The following is a 19978-nucleotide window of genomic DNA, read 5'->3' on the forward strand; positions in this document are numbered from 1 at the left end:
TTCTGCCCAGCAAGTGCCCGTAAAATTCTTATGCCTGGTAAAAGCATTAAAATATTTTTTTTCATTTATTTAAACATTAAAACACATGTAAAATAAGGTAGGATTATTTTCAGCCTCTTTAAAACATTCAAATGTATTTTTCAAAAAATTAAATTTTTATTTGAACTGTTTAATTACATTGTATTTTAATTAATTTTAAATGTTTTTTTTAAAATGCATTTGTTGTGTTAACTGTTTTTTTATGTGATTCCCATTCATGCTTCTATGTACGGAATCCCCGTAAGCATGAATGGCGATCCCACTTCTTTCATTGCTTGGGCCGGCCCACGTGATCCCAGGGACGCTTGCCTCCGTGGATCCTGAGGCAGAAGGTAAGTTATTAGATTTTTTGCCGGTTGGAGGCATCCTCCCGCGGGAAGCTTCCAGCTGCAAATTCAGGCCCATTGTCTTAAAGAACATAAGAACTTAAACAGGAGCAGGAGCAGGCCATTTGGTCCCTCGAGCCTGTTCTGCCATTTAATAAGATCATGGCTGATCTGATCATGGACTCAGCTCCACTTCCCTGCCCGCTCCCCATAACCCCTTATTCGTTATCGCTCAAAAATCTGTCTATCTCCGCCTTAAATATATTCAATGACCCAGCCTCCATAGCTCTCTGGGGCAGAGAATTCCATAGATTTACAACTCGGAGAAGAAATCCTCCTCATCTCAATTTTAAAAGGGCGGCCTCTTATTCTGAGACTATGTCCACTAGTTTAAGTTTCCGGAGTGGAAATATCCTTTCGCATCCACTTTGTCGAGCCCCCTCATTATCTTATATGTTTCGATAAGATCACCTCAGTCTTCTGAACTCCAATGAATATAGGTCCAACCTACTCAACCTATCTCCATAAGTCAACACCCTCATCTCCAGAATCAACCTAGTGAACCTTCTCTGAACAGCCTCCAATGCATGTAGATCCTTCCTTAAATACGGAGACCAAAACTTTATGCAGTATTCTAGGTGTGGCCTCACCAATACCCTGTACAGTTGTGGCAGGACTTCCCTGCTTTTATATTCCATCCCCCTTGTAATAAAGGCCAACATTCCATTTGCCTCCCTGATTACTTGCTGTACCTGCATACTAAATTTTTGTGTTTCATGCACAAGGAGCCCCAGGTCCCTCAATACTGCAGCATTTTGCAATTTTTCTCCATTTAAATTAGAATTTGCTTTTCTATTTTTTCTGCCAAAGTGGATAACTTCACATTTTCCCACATTATACTCCATAAGTGGAAAGATTTTTTTGGATTAGTTCAGTTTGAGTAGCATGTGTTAAAGTGAGACCTTGGCTCAGCGGTGACATTCCTGCCTCTAAGTCAGTAGGTTATGTGTTCATGCCCAACTCCAGATATTCCATGCTGACAGAGGAGAGTTACAGTTCCTGAATACTGAATTGACATCCAGTGACCAACCCATTGCATTTAGCTGTAGTTTGACGACAGAAGATGGGACCGTCTTGGATCTAGCCTGGAGGTGATGAAGGTTGAACAGGTTCCCACTGGTTCTATAGTTTAGTTCCACTCCAGCGGGGAGCTTGTTGAGCGTAAGGTGGAGCATTGCAGTGAGGAAGATCGAGAAGAGGGTTGGCGTGATGACACAGCCCTGCTTGACCCTGGATTGGGTCTGTGGTGGATCCGTTGGTCAGGATCACGGCTTGCATGTCGTCGTGGAGCAGGTGAAGGATGGCGACAAACTTTTGGGGGCAGCTGAAACAGAGGAGGACGCCCCATAGTCCCTCACTATTAACAATGTCAAAGGCCTTTGTAAGGTCAAAGGCGGCCATGTACAAGGGTTGGTGCTGTTCCCTGCATTTCTCTTGCAGTTATCGCGCCATAAAGATCATGTCCGTTGTATCCTGCAGTGGATGGAATCCGCACTGTGACTCCGGGAGGAACTCCTCAGCCACAGGGAGAAGACGGTTGAGGAGGATTCTAGAGATACCTTTCCCATTGGCCATCAGGGAGATTTCTCAGTAGTTGCCGCAGTCGGACTTGTCCCCTTTTTAAAGATGGTCATGATTACTGCATGCTCTGCTCCTTCCAGATGAGAGGTGAGGTCATGCATTTGTGCCAATAGTGCCTCTCCGCCATACTTCAGTGCCTCAGCGGGGATTTCATCTGCTCCCGACACAAAACTCCCAAAGCAAATGCGCACTCGGCACTCCTACATGGCAAGTGAGCCCCCAGTGGGCAGAGGAAATGTTTCAAGGACACCCTCAAAGGCTCTTCGATAAAGTGCAACATCCCCACGAACACCTGAGAATCCCTGGCCAAAGACCACCCTAAGTGGAGGAAGGGCATCCGGGAGGGCGCTGAGCACCTTAAGTCTCGTCACCGAGAGCATGCAGAAATCAAGCACAGGCAGCGGAAAGAGCGTGCAGCAAACCAGACACCCCCACCTACCCTTTCCTTCAACGACTGTCTGTCCCATCTGTGACAGAGACTGTAATTTCCATATTGGACTATAGTCATCTGAGAACTCACTTTTAGAGTGGCAGCAAGTCTTCCTCAATTTCGAGGGACTGCCTATAATGGTGCATTTAGCTGGTTCTCCTGAGGGAGTTGTAAGGGAGGCTAACCACCAGTACCTGTAAAAAAATATTTTTTTTTTTATTCATTCAGCATTTATTGACCTTGAGACGGTGGTGGTGGTTTTCAATGCAATGGAGTAGCTTGCTAGGCCATTTCAGAGAGAAATTTAGTCACAAAGGCTGGACCAGCAGATTTCTTTCCCTAAAAGGTCATCATGAATCAGATGGGTTTTTACAACAACAGTAGTTTCATGGTGACTATTACTGATATTAGCTTTTTAATCCAGATTTAGTTAATTATCTGAATTTAAATTCCCCAGCTGCCGTGGTGGGATTTGAACTCATTAGTTCAGGTTTCTGGATTATTAGTCCAGTAACATAACCACTATGCTATCATACCCTGTGCAGAATTTTGTTACAGAAACAACCCAGAGCGCAATCTGCTGGATGTAAAACAGTGAAATAAATGGGTTGCCTTGTGTGCCACTATGCATGGAAGAGAAGATGCATTAAAGTACAATCTGAGCTTAACTCGCCTTATGCAATGCATTCATGACTGTCAAGAGAATGAAGGTTCCTCTTAAATGACTGCAATGAAAATAAACAGGTCATCGGGCTAAATTAGTATAGCACTATACTATAGGAGAAATGGCACTTAAGTCAAGAAGCTTTAATGTGCCAATACTCGTGTGATACCCTAATTCACGATCTCAAAATGCTTACACTGGCACTTAAATCCAGTACTATACAGCTCAAAATATCCCATTTTAAAAATCAATCTCAAATGTCAACGCAGAAAAAGAAGCATCTGCAGACGAAGAAACATTGGCAGAAGTAGCAAATTTAACAGAATAAAATTATAAAATAATGAACTAAATATTTTGTTTCATTTATTCGACATTTATTTTTAATTTCAAAAGTTTTTAATTTCTGAATAGCTCATTGGAAAGAGCGGATCAAGATCTATACGATACGATATATAAAATATTTTGTGGGTGGTTCGATCACCTTCAAAATGCAAACTCGTCCAACCGGAAACTTCGTATACCCAGAATTGCCAAATCCGCAAACAATCCGGGTAAACGAATTTACTGTAGTATGAAAATATTATATACCCATCATTACACTTTATTAAACACCTACAGACACTATTTCACATTAAATTTCAAAACTTCAATTTCAAAATTCTCATCTTCGTTTACAAATCAATCCATGGCCTTGCCCCTCCCTATTTATGTAATCTTTTTTGGCCTCACAACCCCACAAGATGTCTGCGCTCCTGAAATTCTGGCCTCTTGAAAATCCCTCATTATAACTGCTCAACCATCGGTGGCCGTGCCTTCAGCTGTTTGGGCCCTAAGCTCTGGAACTCCCTCCCGAAACCTCTCTATCCTCCTTTAAGACGCTCCTTAAAACCTACCTCTTTAAACAAGCTTTTGGTCCTCTGCCTTAATTTCTTCTTTTGTGGCTCGGTGTCAAATGTATCTATTTTGTCTTGAAACACTGTTGTGAGGCAGCTTGGGACATTTTACTACGTTAAAGGCTCTATATAAATAAAAGTTATTATTTATTATTAAAATATAAGTTGCAGCAATGCTACACCAATTGTAGCATGGCTAGAGAAGCATTTGGAAGCTGTGCCCACTCTTATTCTTTCTTTCTCTCCCTCTCTCACCACCCCCACCGCACCATAGGAGATAGAAACATAGAAAATAAGTGCAGGAGTAGGTCATTTGACCCTTCGAGCCTGCACCACCATTCAATATGATCATGGCTGATCATGCAACTTCAGTACCCCATTCCTGCTTTCTTTCCATACCTCTTGATCCCTTTAGCCGTAAGGGTCACATCTAACTCCCTTTTGAATATATCTAACGAACTGGTCTCAACAACTTTCTGTGGTAAAGAATTCCACAGGTTCACAATTCTCAGTGAAGAAATTTCTCCTCATCTCGGTCCTAAATGGCTTACCCCTTTTCCTTCGACTTTGACCCCTGGTTCTGGACTTCCCCAACATCCGGAACAATCTTCTTGCATCTAACCTGTCCAATCCCATCAGAATTTTATATGTTTCTATGAGATCCCCTCTTATTTTTCTAAATTCCAGTGAATATAAGCCTAGTCGATTCAGTCTTGCTTCCGGGGTCGGCGAGAGGATAAAGGCTGCGAGTTCACCAGTCGGGAGGTGCGTCGCTGAGGCGTGAGTCCGGGGTCAGCGAGAGGCCTATAAAGGCCGCGAGTTCACCAAACGGGAGGTGCGTCACTGAGGCGCGAGTCCTGGGTCGGCGAGAGGCCTATAAAGGCCGCGAGAGTTCAGCAGTCGGGAGGTGCGTCGCTGAGGCTCGAGTCCGGGGTCGGCGAGAGGCCTATAAAGGCGTGCTTGTGCAGCCACAGGGAGAAGGCAAAAAAGTAGAAAGAAATAGAAAGGTGACGTCACAGCCAAGGGGGTAAGTGATTGGTAAGTAGTTTTTCTTTTTTCTCTTCTATATCAGTGAGTTACTTTTAGCACTGTTGTTGCCACTTTAAGTTAATCTAAGGGTTAAGTCATGGCAGGAGAGCTCGGACACGTGTTATGCTCCTCCTGTACTATGTGGGAACTCAGGGACGCCTCCGGTGTCCCGGACGACGACGTGTGCGGGAAGTGTATCCGCCTCCAGCTCCTGACGGACCGCGTAGCGGATTTGGAGCTGAAGGTGGATTCACTCTGGAGCATCCACGATGCTGAGAATGACGTGAATAGTACGTTTAGTGAGTTGGTCTTACCGCAGGTAAAGGGCCCACAGCCAGATAGGGAATGGAAGACCAACAGGAAAAGCTATACAAGGAAGGTAGTGCAGGGATCCCCTGCGGTCATCCCTCTGCAAAACAGATACACCGCTTTGAGTACTGTTGAGGGGGATGACTCATCACGGGGGAGCAGCAGCAGCCAAGTTCATGGCACCGTGGCTGGCTCTGCTGCACAGGAGGGCAGGAAAAAGAGTGGGAGAGTAATAGTGATAGGGGATTCAATTGTAAGGGGAATAGATAGGCGTTTCTGCGGCCGCAACCGAGACTCCAGGATGGTATGTTGCCTCCCTGATGCAAGGGTCAAGGGTGTCTCGGAGCGGATGCAGGACATTCTGAAAAGGGAGGGTGAACAGCTAGTTGTCGTGGTGCATATAGGTACCAATGACATAGGTTAAAAAAATGGGATGAGGTCCTACGAGGCGAATCGAGGGAGCTAGGAGCTAAATTTAAAAAGTAAGACCTCAAAAGTAGTAATCTCAGGATTGCTACCAGTGCCACGTGCTAGTCAGAGTAGGAATCGCAGGATAGCTCAGATGAATACATGGGTTGAGGAGTGGTGCAGAAGGGAGCGATTCAAATTCCTGGGACATTAGAACCGGTTCTGGGGGAGGTGGGACCAGTACAAACCGGACGGTCTCCACCTGGGCAGGACCGGAACCAATATCCTCAGGGGAGTGTTTGCTAGTTCTGTTGGGGAGGAGTTAAACTAATATGGCAGGGGGATGGGAACCTATGCAGGGAGACAGAGGGAAATAAAAAGGAGGCAGAAGCAAAATATAGAAAGGAGAATAGTAAAAGTGGAGGGCAGAGAAACCCAAGGCAAAAAACAAAAAGGGTCACATTACAGCAAAATTCTAAAGGGGCAAAGTGTGTTAAAAAAACAAGCCTGAAGGCTCTGTGCCTCAATGCGAGGAGTATTCGGAATAAGGTGGATGAATTAACTGCGCAGATAGCAGTTAACGGATACGATGTGATTGGCATCACGGAGACATGGCTCCAGGGGGACCAAGGCTGGGAACTCAACATCCAAGGGTATTCAGCATTTAGGAAGGATAGACAGAAAGGAAAAGGAGGCGGGGTGGCGTTGCTGGTTAAAGATGAAATCAATGCAATTGTAAGGAAGGACATTAGCCTGGATGATGTGGAATCGGTATGGGTGGAGCTGCGGAATACCAAAGGGCTGAAAACGCTAATGGGTGTTGTGTATAGACCACCAAATAATAGTAGTGAGCTTGGGGACAGCATCAAGCAAGAAATAACGGATGTGTGCAATAAAGGTACAGCAGTAATCATGGGCGACTTTAAGCTACACATTGATTGGGCTAACCTAACTGGTAGCAATGCGGTGGAGGAGGATTTTCTGGAGTGTAATAGGGATGGTTTTCTTGACCAATATGTTGAGGAACCAACCAGGGAGCTGGCCATCCTAGACTGGGTATTGTGTAATGAGAAGGGACTAATTAGCAATCTTGTTGTGCGAGGCCCCTTGGGGAAAAGTGACCATAATATGGTAGAATTCCTTATTAAGATGGAGAGTGACAAAGTTCATTCGGAAACTAGGGTGCTGAACTTAAGGAAAGGTAACTTCGACGGTATGAGGTGTGAATTGGCTAGAATAGACTAGCAAACGATACTGAAAGGGTTGACAGTGGATAAGCAATGGCAAACATTAAAGATCACATGGATGAACTTCAGCAAATGTACATCACTGTCTGAAGTAAAAATAAAACTGGGAAGGTGGCTCAACCATGGCTAACAAAGGAAATTAAGGATAGTGTTAAAGCCAAGGAAGAAGCATATAAATTGGTTAGAAAAAGCAACAAACCTGAGGACTGGGAGAAATTTAGAATTCAACAGAGGAGGACTAAGGGTTTATTTAAGAGGGGGAAAATAGAGTACGAGCGGAAGCTTGCAGGGAATATAAAAACTGACTGCAAAAGCTTCTCTAAATATTTGAAGAGAAAAAGATTAGTAAAGACAAACGTAGGTGCCTTGCAGTCGGATTCAGGTGAAATTATAATGGGGAACAAAGAAATGGCAGACCAATTGAACCAATACTTCGGTTTTGTCTTCACGAAGGAAGATACAAATAACCTTCCGAAGGTACTAAGGGACTGTGAGTCTAGTGAGAAGGAGGAACTGAAGGATATCCTTATTCGGCGGGAAATTGTGTTAGGGAAATTGATGGGATTGAGGGCTGATAAATCCCCGGGGCCTGATAGTCTGCATCGCAGAGTGCTCAAGGAAGTGGCCCTGGAAATAGTGGATGCATTGGTGATCATTTCCCAACAGTCGATCGACTCTGGATCAGTTCCTGTGGACTGGAGGGTAGCTAATGTAACACCACTTTTTTTAAAAAGGAGGGAGAGAGAAAACGGGTAATGATAGACCAGTGAGCTTGACATCGGTGGTGGGGAAGGTGGTGGAATCGATCATGAAGGACGAAATAGCAGCGCATTTGGAAAGCTGTGACAGGATCGGATCAAGTCAGCATGGATTTATGAAAGGGAAATCATGCTTGACGAATCTTCTGGAATTTTTTGAGGATGTAACTAGTAGAGTGGACAAGGGAGAACCAGTGGATATGGTGTATTTGGACTTTGAAAAGGCTTTTGACAAGGTACCGCACAAGAGATTGTTGTGCAAAGTCAAAGCACATGGTATTGGGGGTAATATACTGACGTGGATAGGGAACTGGTTGGCAGACAGGAAGCAGAGAGTCAGGATAAATAGGTCCTTTTCAGAATGGCAGGCAGTGACTAGTGAAGTGCCGCAGGGCTCAGTGCTGGGACCCCAGCTCTTTACAACATATATTAACGATTTGGATGAAGGAATAGAGTGTAATATCTCCAAGTTTGCAGATGACACTAAACTGGGTGGCGGTGTGAGCTGTGACGAGGACGCCAAGAGGTTGCAGGGTGACTTGGACAGGTTAGGTGAGTGGGCAAATGCATGGCAGATGCAGCATAATGTGGATAAATGTGAGGTTATCCATTGTGGGGACAAAAACACAAAGGCAGAATATTATCTGAATGGCGGCAGACTTGGAAAAGGGGAGGTGCCACGAGACCTGGGTGTCATGGTTCATCAGTCACTGAAAGTGGGCACGCAGGTACAGCAGGCGGTGAAGAAGGCAAATGGTATGTTGGCCTTCATAGCTAGGGGATTTGAATATTAGAAGCAGGGAGGTCTTACTGCAGTTGTACAGGGTCCAAGTGAGGCCTCACCTGGAATATTGTGTTCAGTTTTGGTCTCCGAGTCTGAGGAAAGACGTTCTTGCTATTGAAGGAGTGCAGCGAAGATTTACCAGACTGATTCCAGGGATGGCAGGACTAACATATAGAAACATAGAAAAATAGGTGCAGGAGTAGGCCATTCGGCCCTTCGAGCCTGCACCGCCATTCAATAAGATCATGGCTGATCATTCCTTCAGTACCCCTTTCCTGCATAAAGTACTTGAAAAGGGCTATCACGATCGCTCAGTCATGCATGACGACGAATAGAAGTCTAATGCAGATATCAATGAAAGATCGAAACTCAGCAAGTACTGTAAATATGATTGATTCGGCGTTCGGCAGAGCGGCACATGGCAGGGCCGATCTGACTGTGTAACACGAAACTTGTGACTGCCCAAAGTCCGCCAGTGGGAATGCATCCGATTTCTCAGTGTTGGCGTTGTGGGGGAAATCACCGGCACCAGCAGTGCCGATTTAAGCAATATAGTTGCAAAGGTTGTCTGAGAGTGGAGCATCTCCAGCGCAAGTGTCCGTAGATGAGCAAGCGTGCTGCGACACACCACGTGGAGGATGATGGTCAGACTAGCGCGGATCCAGATGCGCAATCCGAGATACCAGAGGAGGAAGTGTATGGAGTGTACTCGCTCCTAACAAAGAGCAAACCGATAATGATCAACGTGAAATTTAATGGGGTGCCGGTATCGATGGAACTGGAGACGGCGGCGAGTCAATCGATAATGAGCCAGAGGGCATTCGACAAGCTGTGGGATACTAAGGCTGTGAGGTCCAGGCTGAGTACAGTCAATGCCAAGTTGCGCACGTACACCAAAGAACGGTGATTGGCAGTGCCACAATTAAAGTGCCGTATGACGGTACGGTTCACGAGTTACCGCAATGGATTATCCCAGGCAATGGCCCAACGCTGTTCGGCAGGAACTGGCTTGAAAATCAGAATGACATCAAGGCGTTGTCGTTAGAGAAAAATGCATGTGCCCAAGTACTAAGCAAGTTCCCCTCACTGTTCGAACCAGGCATCAGCAACTTAACGGGAGCCATGGTGCAGATCCACGTGGACTCGGATCGTCCATCATAAAGCTCAGGCAGTTCCGTATTTGGTGAGGGAGAAGGTCGAAATCGAACTGGACAGACTCCAGCATGAAGGGATCATATCACCGGTTGAATTTAATGAATGGGCCAGCCCCATTGTTCCTGTGCTGAAAAGTGATGCACAGTCAGAATCTGTGGCGACTACAAGGCTACGATCAACAGGGTTTCGAAACAGGATCAGTGCCCGTTACCGAAGGCGGATAACTTGTTTGCAACGCGAGCCAGGAGGGAAGTCATTCACAAAACTGGATCTGACGTCAGCCGACATGACACAGGAGCTGTTCGAGACGCTGGAGACTTATGTGCATTAACATGCATAAAAGGACTGTTTATTTATCACAGGTGCCCTTTTGAAATTCGCACAGCTGTAGCAATATTTCAGGAGGAACATGGAGAGTCTACTGAAGTCCGTTCCCAGAACCGTCGTGTTCCAAGATGACATCCTGATCACAGGTTGTGACTCCAAGGAACATCTGAACAACCTGGAAGTGCTTCTACATCGTCTGGACAAAGTGGGACTCAGACTGAAATGCTCGAAGTGCGTCACCAGAGTTCAAATTCCTGGGGAGGAAAACTGCTGCTGACGGCATCAGGCCCATGGACGTGAAAACCAAGGCCATCAAGAATGCACCAAAGCCGCAGAATGTGACGAGCTGCGTTTGTTCCTGGGTCTACTCAACTACTTCGGCAACTTCCTACCTAAATTGAGCACCTTATTAGAACCACTGCACAGGCTACTAAGAAAAGGTGACAACTGGGTGTGGGGTGCATTTCAAGACAGAGCTTTTGGAGAAAGCCATTAATCTGCTTTGCTCTAACAAGCTGCTGGTACATTATGACCCATGTAAACGTTTAGTATTGGCCTGTGCTGCTTCGTCACATGGAAGCTAATGAGTTGGTAAACTTCAACCAGTCGCGTATGCTTCAAAAAGTTTGTCGAAAGCGGAAAGAGCCTAGAGCATGGTAGAGAAAGAAGCACTAGCTTGTGTGTATGGGGTTAAAAAGATGCATCAGTACCTGTTTGGCCTTCGGTTTGAACTGGAGACAGATCACAAGCTGCTCATTTCACTGTTGTCTGAAAACAAAGGTATCAATACCAATGCTTCATCCCGCATCAAGAGGTGGCGCTGACATTATCCGCTTATGATTATGTCATTCGCCATAGACCTGGCACCGAGAATTGTGCCGATGCTTTGAGCCGTCTGCCGTTGCCCACACCAGAGGTGGAAACGCCACAACCGGCAGATCTATTGTTAGTTATGGATGCTTTTGAGAGTGAAGGAACCCCTGTCACGGCTCAAAAAGACAAGACAAGACCTCGGCCAGCCAGGACCCGATTTTATCAGTGGTGAACATAAGAACTAGGAACAGGAGTAGGCCATCTAGCCCCTCGAGCCTGCTCTGCCATTCAACAAGATGGCTGATCTGGCCGTGGACTCAGCTCCACTTACCTGCCCGCTCCCCATAACCCTTAATTTCCTTATTGGTTAAAAATCTATCTATCTGTGATTTGAATACATTCAATGAGCTAGCCTCAACTGCTTCCTTGGGCAGAGAATTCCACAGATTCACAACCCTCTGGGAGAAGAAATTCCTTCTCAACTCGGTTTTAAATTGGCTCCCCTATTTTGAGACTGTGCCCCCTAGTTCTAGTCTCCCCGACCAGTGGAAACAACCTCTCTGCCTCTATCCTGTCTATCCCCTTCATTATTTTAAATGTTTCTATAAGATCACCCCTCATCCTTCTGAACTCCAACGAGTAAAGACCCAGTCTACTCAATCTATCATTATAAGGTAACCCCCTCATCTCTGGAATCAGCCGAGTGAATCGTCTCTGTACCCCTTCCAAAGCTAGTATATCCTTCCTTAAGTAAGGTGACCAAAACTGCACGCAGTACTCCAGGTGCGGCCTCACCAATACCTTGTACAGTTGCAGCAGGACCTCCCTGCTTTTGTACTCCATCCCTCTGGCAATGAAGGCCAACATTCCATTCGCCTTCCTGATTACCTGCTGCACCTGCAAACTAACTTTTTGGGATTCATGCACAAGATCCCCCAGGTCCTTCTGCACCGCAGCATGTTGTAATTTCTCCCCATTCAAATAATATTCCCTTTTACTGTTTTTTTCTCCCAAGGTGGATGACCTCACATTTTCCGACATTGTATGCCATCTGCCAAACCTTAGCCCATTCGCTTAACCTATCTAAATCTCTTTGCAGCCTCTGTGTCCTCTCCACAACCCACTTTCCCACTAATCTTTGTGTCATCTGCAAATTTTGTTACACTACACTCTGTCACCTCTTCCAGGTCATCTATGTATATTGTAAACAGTTGTGGTCCCAGCACCGATTTCCAACCCGAAAAGGACCCATTTATCCCGACACTCTGCTTTCTGTTAGCCAGCCAATTCTCGATCCATGCTAATACATTTTCCTCTGACTCCGCGTACTTTTATCTTCTGCAGTAACCTTTTGTGTGGCACCTTATCGAATGCCTTTTGGAAATCTAAATACACCACCATCCATCGGTACACCTCTATCCACCATGCTCGTTATATCCTCAAAGAATTCCAGTAAATTAGTTAAACATGATTTCCCCTTCATGAATCCATGTTGCGTCTGCTTGATTGCACTATTCCTATCTAGATGTCCCGCTATTTCTTCCTTAATGATAGCTTCAAGCATTTTCCCCACTACAGATGTTAAACTAACCGGCCTATAGTTACCTGCCTTTTGTCTGCCCCCTTTTTTTTTAAACAGAGGCGTTACATTAGCTGCTTTCCAATCCGATGGCACCTCCCCAGAGTCCAGAGAATTTTGGTAGATTATAACGAATGCAACTGCCATAACTTCTGCCATCTCTTTTAATACCCTGGGATGCATTTCATCAGGACCAGAGGACTTGTCCACCTCGAGTCCCATTGGCTTGTCCAACACTACCCCGCTAGTGATAGTGATTGTCTCAAGGTCCTCCCTTCCCACATTCCCGTGACCAGCAATTTTTGGCATGGTTTTTGTGTCTTCCACTGTGAAGACCGAAGCAAACTAATTGTTTAAGGTCTCAGCCATTTCCACATTTCCCATTATTAAATCCCCCTTCTCATCTTCTAAGGGACCAACATTTACTTTAGTCACTCTTTTCCGTTTTATATATCGATAAAAGCTTTTACTATCTGTTTTTAATGTTTTGCGCAAGTTACTTTCGTAATCTATCTTCCCCTTCTCTATTGCTTTCTTAGTCATTCTTTGCTGTCGTTTAAAATTTTCCCAATCTTCTAGTTTCCCACTAACCTTGGCCACCTTATACACATTGGTTTTTAATTTGATGAGGCTGGTTATCCCTTAGCTTACCGCCCTTCTTTTTCTCTGGAATATATTTTTGTTGAGCACTATCTTTCCGAATTGTCAGATACCCCTGTATGTTTAATTCCCAGTCTTGGCCACCCTGCAACCACATTTCAGTAATGGCCACCAAATCATACCCATTTGTAATGATTTGTGCCGTCAACTCATTTACTTTGTTTCGAATGCTGTGTGCATTTAGGTAAAGTGTTTTAATACTAGTTTTTAAACCACGATTTTTAGTTTTGACCCCTCCTGCAGCCCCTTTATATTCATACATATTGTCCCTTCCTATCACCTTGCGGTTTACACTTACCCCAGTGCTACTCTGCTCTGTTGCCTCCTGCCTTTTGCATTCTTTCTTGGGGTTCTGTTCATCTGAGCTCTCACCCACTCTAACTCGCTCAGAGCCCTCTCCTGGGTTCCCAACCCCCTGCCAAGCTAGTTTAAAGCCCTCCCAACTGTACTATCAAAACCACTCGCGAGAACATTGGTTCCGTCTCTGTTGAGGTGTAACCTGTCCGACTTGTACAGGTCCCACCTTCCCCAGAAGCGGTCCCAATTGTTCAGGAAACTAAAGCCCTCCCTCCTACACCAAGAGGAGTGTGAAAAGCACCAGTTCCAACTGTCACAGGAGAGAGGGGAGAGCACCAGTTCCAACTGTCACAGGATGGGAGAGTGGAGAGCACCAGTTCCAACTGTTGCAGGAGAGAGAGTGGAGAGCACCAGTTCCAACTGTCGCAGGAGAGTGGAGAGCACCAGTTCCAACTGTCGCAGGAGAGTGGAGAGCACCAGTTCCAACTGTCGCAGGAGAGACAGAGTGGAGAGCACCAGTTCCAACTGTCGCAGGAGAGAGAGTGGAGAGTTGCATCCTCAAAGGTGACTGGTCTGCCATACCCAAGCAAAATGTGCAAGGAGAGCAAACCTTACATTCGTCGTAAAGACAAACTGTCTATTCAGTCGGATTGTATACTGTGGGGCAATCGTGTTGTTATGCCCAAGAAAGGGAGAGAGAAATTTGTATGTGAGCTACATAGCACACATCCCGGCATTGTAATGATGAAAGCCAACGCCAGGTCTCATGTATGCTGGCCGAGGATTGACTCTGAGCTGGAATCATGTGTGCATCAGTGCAACACTTGCATGCAGCTCAGCAAAGCACCAGCAGATTCACTGCTGAGTCTGTGGTTGAGGCCATCCAAACCATGATCCAGGATCCACATAGACTTTACAGGTCCTTTCCTGGGGAAAATGTTTTTAGTTGAGTTGGATGCATATTCGAGGAGAAAGTGTATAATCATGTCATCCAGCACATCCACAGCTACTATTGAGAATCTCAGTTTCATGTTCGCGACACATGGTCTGCCTGACATCGTTGTTCGCGACAACGGATCGTGCTTCACCAGTCAGGAGTTTCAAGAGTTCATGAAACTCAATGGTATCAAACATGTAAGGTCAGCACCGTTCAAACCTGAATCCAATGGGCAAGCAGAACGTACTGTCCAAATCATAAAGCAGAGTATGAAGTGAGCAACCCAAGGGTCACTGCAGACCCGCCTGTCATGCATATTGCTTAGTTACAGGACAAGACCACACATGCTTACCAGGATCTCACCTGCTGAACTAATGATGGAGAGGTCTTAAAATCAAGCTATCTCTTGTACACCCTAACTTGAATAATCATGTTGAATATAGAAGACAAAGTCAGCAAGGGTATCACGATCGCGCAGCTGTGTCATACAATATTTCTGTAAATGATCCGGTATGTGTTCTGAATTATGGTCAGGGTCCCAAGTAGATCGCTGGTACTGTCATGGCCAAGAGCAACAGAGTATTCATCGTCAAGCTCAAAAATGGACAAACATGCAGGAAACATATGGATCAGACAAAGCTGCGGCATACAGACGAACCGGAACAATCAACGACCAACCAACCTACCCCCAGTCATTAGAGGACTCAGTGGTCATCAGTAAATCGGGATTTTCAATCACTGACATGTTCAATAAAAATGGACTTTCAATCCCGGACATGGCCATTGCCACTCCCACCAGGTCAGCCACCCAGCCACCAGTCACAACAGACTCTGAACACTCAACCAAGGCTGGAGTTGAACTGAGACGGTCAACCAGGGTGCATAAAACACCGGACAGTCTCAATTTGTAAAAGATTGTGTTAATATCTCAGAGGGGGGTATTTTCATGTATGTACTTTTGGGATCACTAGCCATTAGATGGCGTCACTGTTAGAGGCCATTGGGCTGCACGCACGTGTGTGCAGCCCAAGTATAAAAGGCCAACCATTTTGTATATTAGTCACTTTGGGCCTTAATAAAGCAGAGCCAAGGTCATATGGACTGGAGGGTAGCTAATGTAACACCACTTTTTAAAAAAGAGGGAGAGAGAAGGCGGGTAATTATAGACTGGTTAGCCTGACATCAGTCGTGGGGAAAATGTTGGAATCAATTATTAAGGATGAAATAGCAGCGCATTTGGAAAGCAGTAACAGGATCGGTCCAAGTCAGCATGGATTTATGAAAGGGAAATCATACTTGACAAATCTTCTGGAATTTTTTGAGGATGTAACTAGTAGAGTGGACAAGGGAGAACCAGTGGATGTGGTGTATTTGGACTTTCAAAAAGACCTTTGACAAGGTCCCACATAAGAGATTGGTGTGCAAAATCAAAGCACATGGTATTGGGGGTAATGTACTGGCGTCGATAGCGAATTGGTTGGCAGACAGGAAGCAGAGAGTTAGGATAAACGGGTCCTTTTTGGAATGGGAGCCAGTGACGAGTGGAGTGCCGCAGGGCTCAGTGCTGGGACCCCAGCTCTTTACAATATACATTAATGATTTGGGTGAAGGAATTGAGTGTAATATCTCCAAGTTTGCGGATGACACTAAACTGGGTGGCGGTGTGAGCCATGACGAGGATGCTAAGAGGCTGCAGGGTGATTTGGACAGGTTAGGTGAGTGGGCAAATGCATGGCAGATGCAATATAATGTGGATACATGTGAGGTTATCCACTTCGGTGGCAAAAACACACAAAGGCAGAATATTATCTGAATGGCGACAGATTCGGAAAAGGGGAGGTGCAACGAGACCTGGGTAGCATGGTACATCAGTCATTGAAAGTTGGCATGCAGGTACAGTAGGCGGTGAAGGCGGCAAATGGCATGTTGGCCTTCATAGCTAGGGGATTTGAGTATAGGAGCAGGGAGGTCTTACTGCAGTTGTACAGGGCCTTGGTGAGGCCTCACCTGGAATAGTGTGTTCAGTTTTGGTCTCCTAATCTGAGAAAGGACGTTCTTGCTATTGAGGGAGTGCAGCGAAGGTTCACCAGACTGATCCCAGGGATGGCTGGACTGACATATGAGGAGAGACTGGATCAACTGGGACTTTATACACTGGAGTTTAGAAGGATGAGAGGGGATCTCATAGAAACATATAAGATTCTGACGGGACAGGACAGGTTAGATGCATGAAGAATGTTCCCGATGTTGGGGAAGTCCAGGACCAGGGGTCATAGAAACATAGAAACATAGAAACATAGAAAATAGGTGCAGGAGCAGGCCATTCAGCCCTTCTAGCCTGCACCGCCATTCAATGAGTTCATGGCTGAACATGAAACTTCAGTACCCCCTTCCTGCTTTCTCGCCATAACCCTTGATCCCCCGAGTAGTAAGGACTTCATCTAACTCCCTTTTGAATATATTTAGTGAATTGGCCTCAACTACTTTCTGTGGTAGAGAATTCCACAGGTTCACCACTCTCTGGGTGAAGAAGTTTCTCCTCATCTCGGTCCTAAATGGCTTACCCCTTATCCTCAGACTGTGACCCCTGGTTCTGGACTTCTGCAACATTGGGAACATTCTTTCTGCATCTAACCTGTCTAAACCCGTCAGAATTTTAAACGTTTCTATGAGGTCCCCTCTCATTCTTCTGAGGATCAGGGGTAAACCATTTAGGACTGAGATGAGGAGAAACTTCTTCACGCAGAGAGTCGTTAACCTGTGGAATTCCCTACCGCAGAGAGTTGTGGATGCCAGATCATTGGATATATTCAAGAGGGAGTTAGATCTGGCCCTTACGGCTAAAGGGATTAAGAGGTATGGAGAGAAAGCAGGAAAGGGGTACTGAGGTGAATGATCAGCCATGATCTTATTGAATGGTGGTGCAGGCTCGAAGGGCCGAATGGCCTACTTCTGCACCTATTTTCTATGTTTGTATGTTACTTCTTTGAGTTAAACAGTACTCAATCTAATAGTTATTGCATATACAACAGAGGTGTAGATGCCAAACAGGAGGGAAAAAAGGACAACTGGTTGGGTAGAGTAGGAAGCCAAAGGAATAGTCAAAAACCCTATGGTAGAGGTTATTGGAAACATGAATGGAGGTGGCAGGACAGAGTGAACTAGGCAGGGAGCTCCAGACGACAGGAGTACAGTAAGTTGAACAAGCAGCCACCAACAGAGGAGAGGGGGATAAGGAGTATTAGAAGTCGGGAGAGCGCATGCATAAATGCAAGAGACTCTGGATAGAAATCATTGCTCTGTATAAATCAACAATGAATTACCAGGTGACGGATTTATACAAAAGACTATAATAATTACTTAATAAATCATTCACCACGACATTTCTGCAGCTACAGATCTGCTCAATCACACCCTCAACACCAGCTTTAATGCCAGAATCCCTATTAAAACCAATACTCGCCCCCGGTACAGCCCTCACCTCTGCTCCCTTATGTCCAAGGGACACAGACTTGAAACAATATGGGGAACAACTGGTTCAACCATCCAGCTGGACCACATAAAGCACTATCAGGTCCGACTCTTGTCTGCCAAAATTGCTCACTATTCTAGGATCTTTCTGGATTGCAAATATACCTCGCGCTTCTTTTCTTCACTGCAAACCACGTTCTGAAACCCCTCTCCCCTGTCCACTCCACCCTCACTTCCAACAAGTAAAAAGAGCTCATGGACTTTTTTGTCTCCAAGATTGAGACCATCAAATCAGCTGCCTCTGCCACTTCCTCTAAGGTTACCGCCTGCCCTTGCCCTGAACTCTTATCTTTCTCCAGTTTCTTGTCGATCCCCCATATGCCCTCTCCAAGCTCATCTTGTCCATGATGAGGCCCATTTCCTGCTCCCGCAACCCAACTCCCACTAAACTACTGGCCACCCAACTTCCCTTTCTGGCTCCGATGTTAGCTGATATTGTTAATGGTTCTCTCCAGTCAGGTATTGTCCCCATCTCCTTTAAACCTTGCGTCATCACCCCTCCTCAAAAAAACAACCAATGACTCTCTGTCCTTGCAGACATCCCAACCTTCCTTTCCACTCTTGAACATGTTGTTGCTTTCCAAATACATGCCCATCTTTCCCAGAAGTCCATGTTTGAATCGCTTCAATCAGGTTTCCGCCCTGCCACAGTACCAAATGATTCTTAGCAAAGTCACAAATGACATCCTATGTGACTGTGACAAAGGTAAACTATCTCTCCTCGTACTTCTCAACCTATCTGCAGCCTTTGACACAGTTGACCCACTCCATCCCTCTGCTAACGCCTCTCCACCGAAATCCAGCTGGATGAGACCGCACTCGCCTGGTTCTATTCTTATCTATCTAATCATAGCTAGAGAATCACCTGAAATGGTTTCTCTTCCCGCTCCCACATCATCATCTCTGGTGTCCCTGGAGGATTTATTCTTGGCCCTCTTCTAGCTCTCAACTACATGCTGCCCCTCGATATCATCCAAAAACACAGCGACAGTTTCCACATGTATGCTGCGACACCCAGCTCTAACTCATCACCTCTTCTCTCGACCCCTCTACAGTCTGTAAATTGTCAGACTGCTTGTCCGACATCCAGTACTATGTAAGCAGAAATCTCCTCCAAGCTTTATATTGATTAGAGCAAAGCCATTGTCTTCAGTTCCCACCACAAACTCCACTCCTTCGCCACCGACTCCAGCCTTCTCCCCAGTATCTGTCTGAGGCTGAACCAGACTGTTTGCAACCATGGTGTCATATCTGACCCTGAAATGAGCTTCTGATCACATATCTGTGCCATAACTAAGACTGCCTATTTCCACGTCATCGTTCTCTCTCCTCCTTTAAGACGCTCCTTAAAACCTCTCTCTTTGACCAAGCTTTTGGTCATCTGCCCTAATTCCTTCTTATATGGCTCGGTGTCATATTTTGTTTTACAACACTCCTGTGAAGCGCCTTGGGACTTTTTACTACGTTAAAGGCATTATATAAATAAAAGTTGTCGTTGTTGTTCTTGTTGTCATAATAAATGATGAAGTAGTGAGAAATTAACAGTTTTGGTTGCAAACTAAATAAAGTAGCACTGTGCAACAGAACCTCAATGCCAGAAATATTGTAAGATATAAAATCCTCATACCCTTTGAAGGAATTTATTACTTTATATTCCACGCGTTATATACTACTGCGATATATAGTATACTACTATGTTAAAACAAAGGGCTAAATATTGACATTAAATGATGATATTTAAATCTTCACTTTATAAGTGAGTAAATGGGAGACAGATTTAGCAAAGTGTATTTTACATGGCTGATTCCACACATTCACAATTGTTATCCTATCAGCATTTGTAATATATGGCAGGTGGGGAGAGATTTATGCCTGCCTTAACTCCTTTAACCAAATCTTGGAGAAAAACAACCTTCAGCTTATATACAGTATATAAAGTTAATACAGCTTAAAGCCATTTACTCAGAAAATATTGAGTAGCGAAATTGAAAATACTGTGGATTACTGAGGCTTTAAGCAGCTGTTTTATAGAGGTGGCTATAACCCAGAAAATAACAGAATAAGAATTTGGAATTATCACCAAGTCCTCTCGAAAGCCAACTGTCAATCACTATGTTTTTGACCTTTTGTCTTTGACTGTTCAGTTCCATG

At 45.1% G+C, this 19978-nt stretch overlaps 1 protein-coding gene across 1 annotated transcript in view; it reads right to left on the reverse strand.

Moving 5' to 3' along the window:
• Nucleotides 1-19978, reverse strand: part of LOC139259393 (ral GTPase-activating protein subunit alpha-2-like) — a gene marked incomplete at both ends in the record, with an annotated part of 117663 nt that overhangs the window by 57487 nt on the left and 40198 nt on the right. The gene's annotated exons all lie outside the window — the stretch shown is intronic.

Source organism: Pristiophorus japonicus, unplaced genomic scaffold (assembly GCF_044704955.1).
Source record: "Pristiophorus japonicus isolate sPriJap1 unplaced genomic scaffold, sPriJap1.hap1 HAP1_SCAFFOLD_994, whole genome shotgun sequence".
NCBI classification, from domain to species: Eukaryota; Metazoa; Chordata; class Chondrichthyes; family Pristiophoridae; genus Pristiophorus; species Pristiophorus japonicus.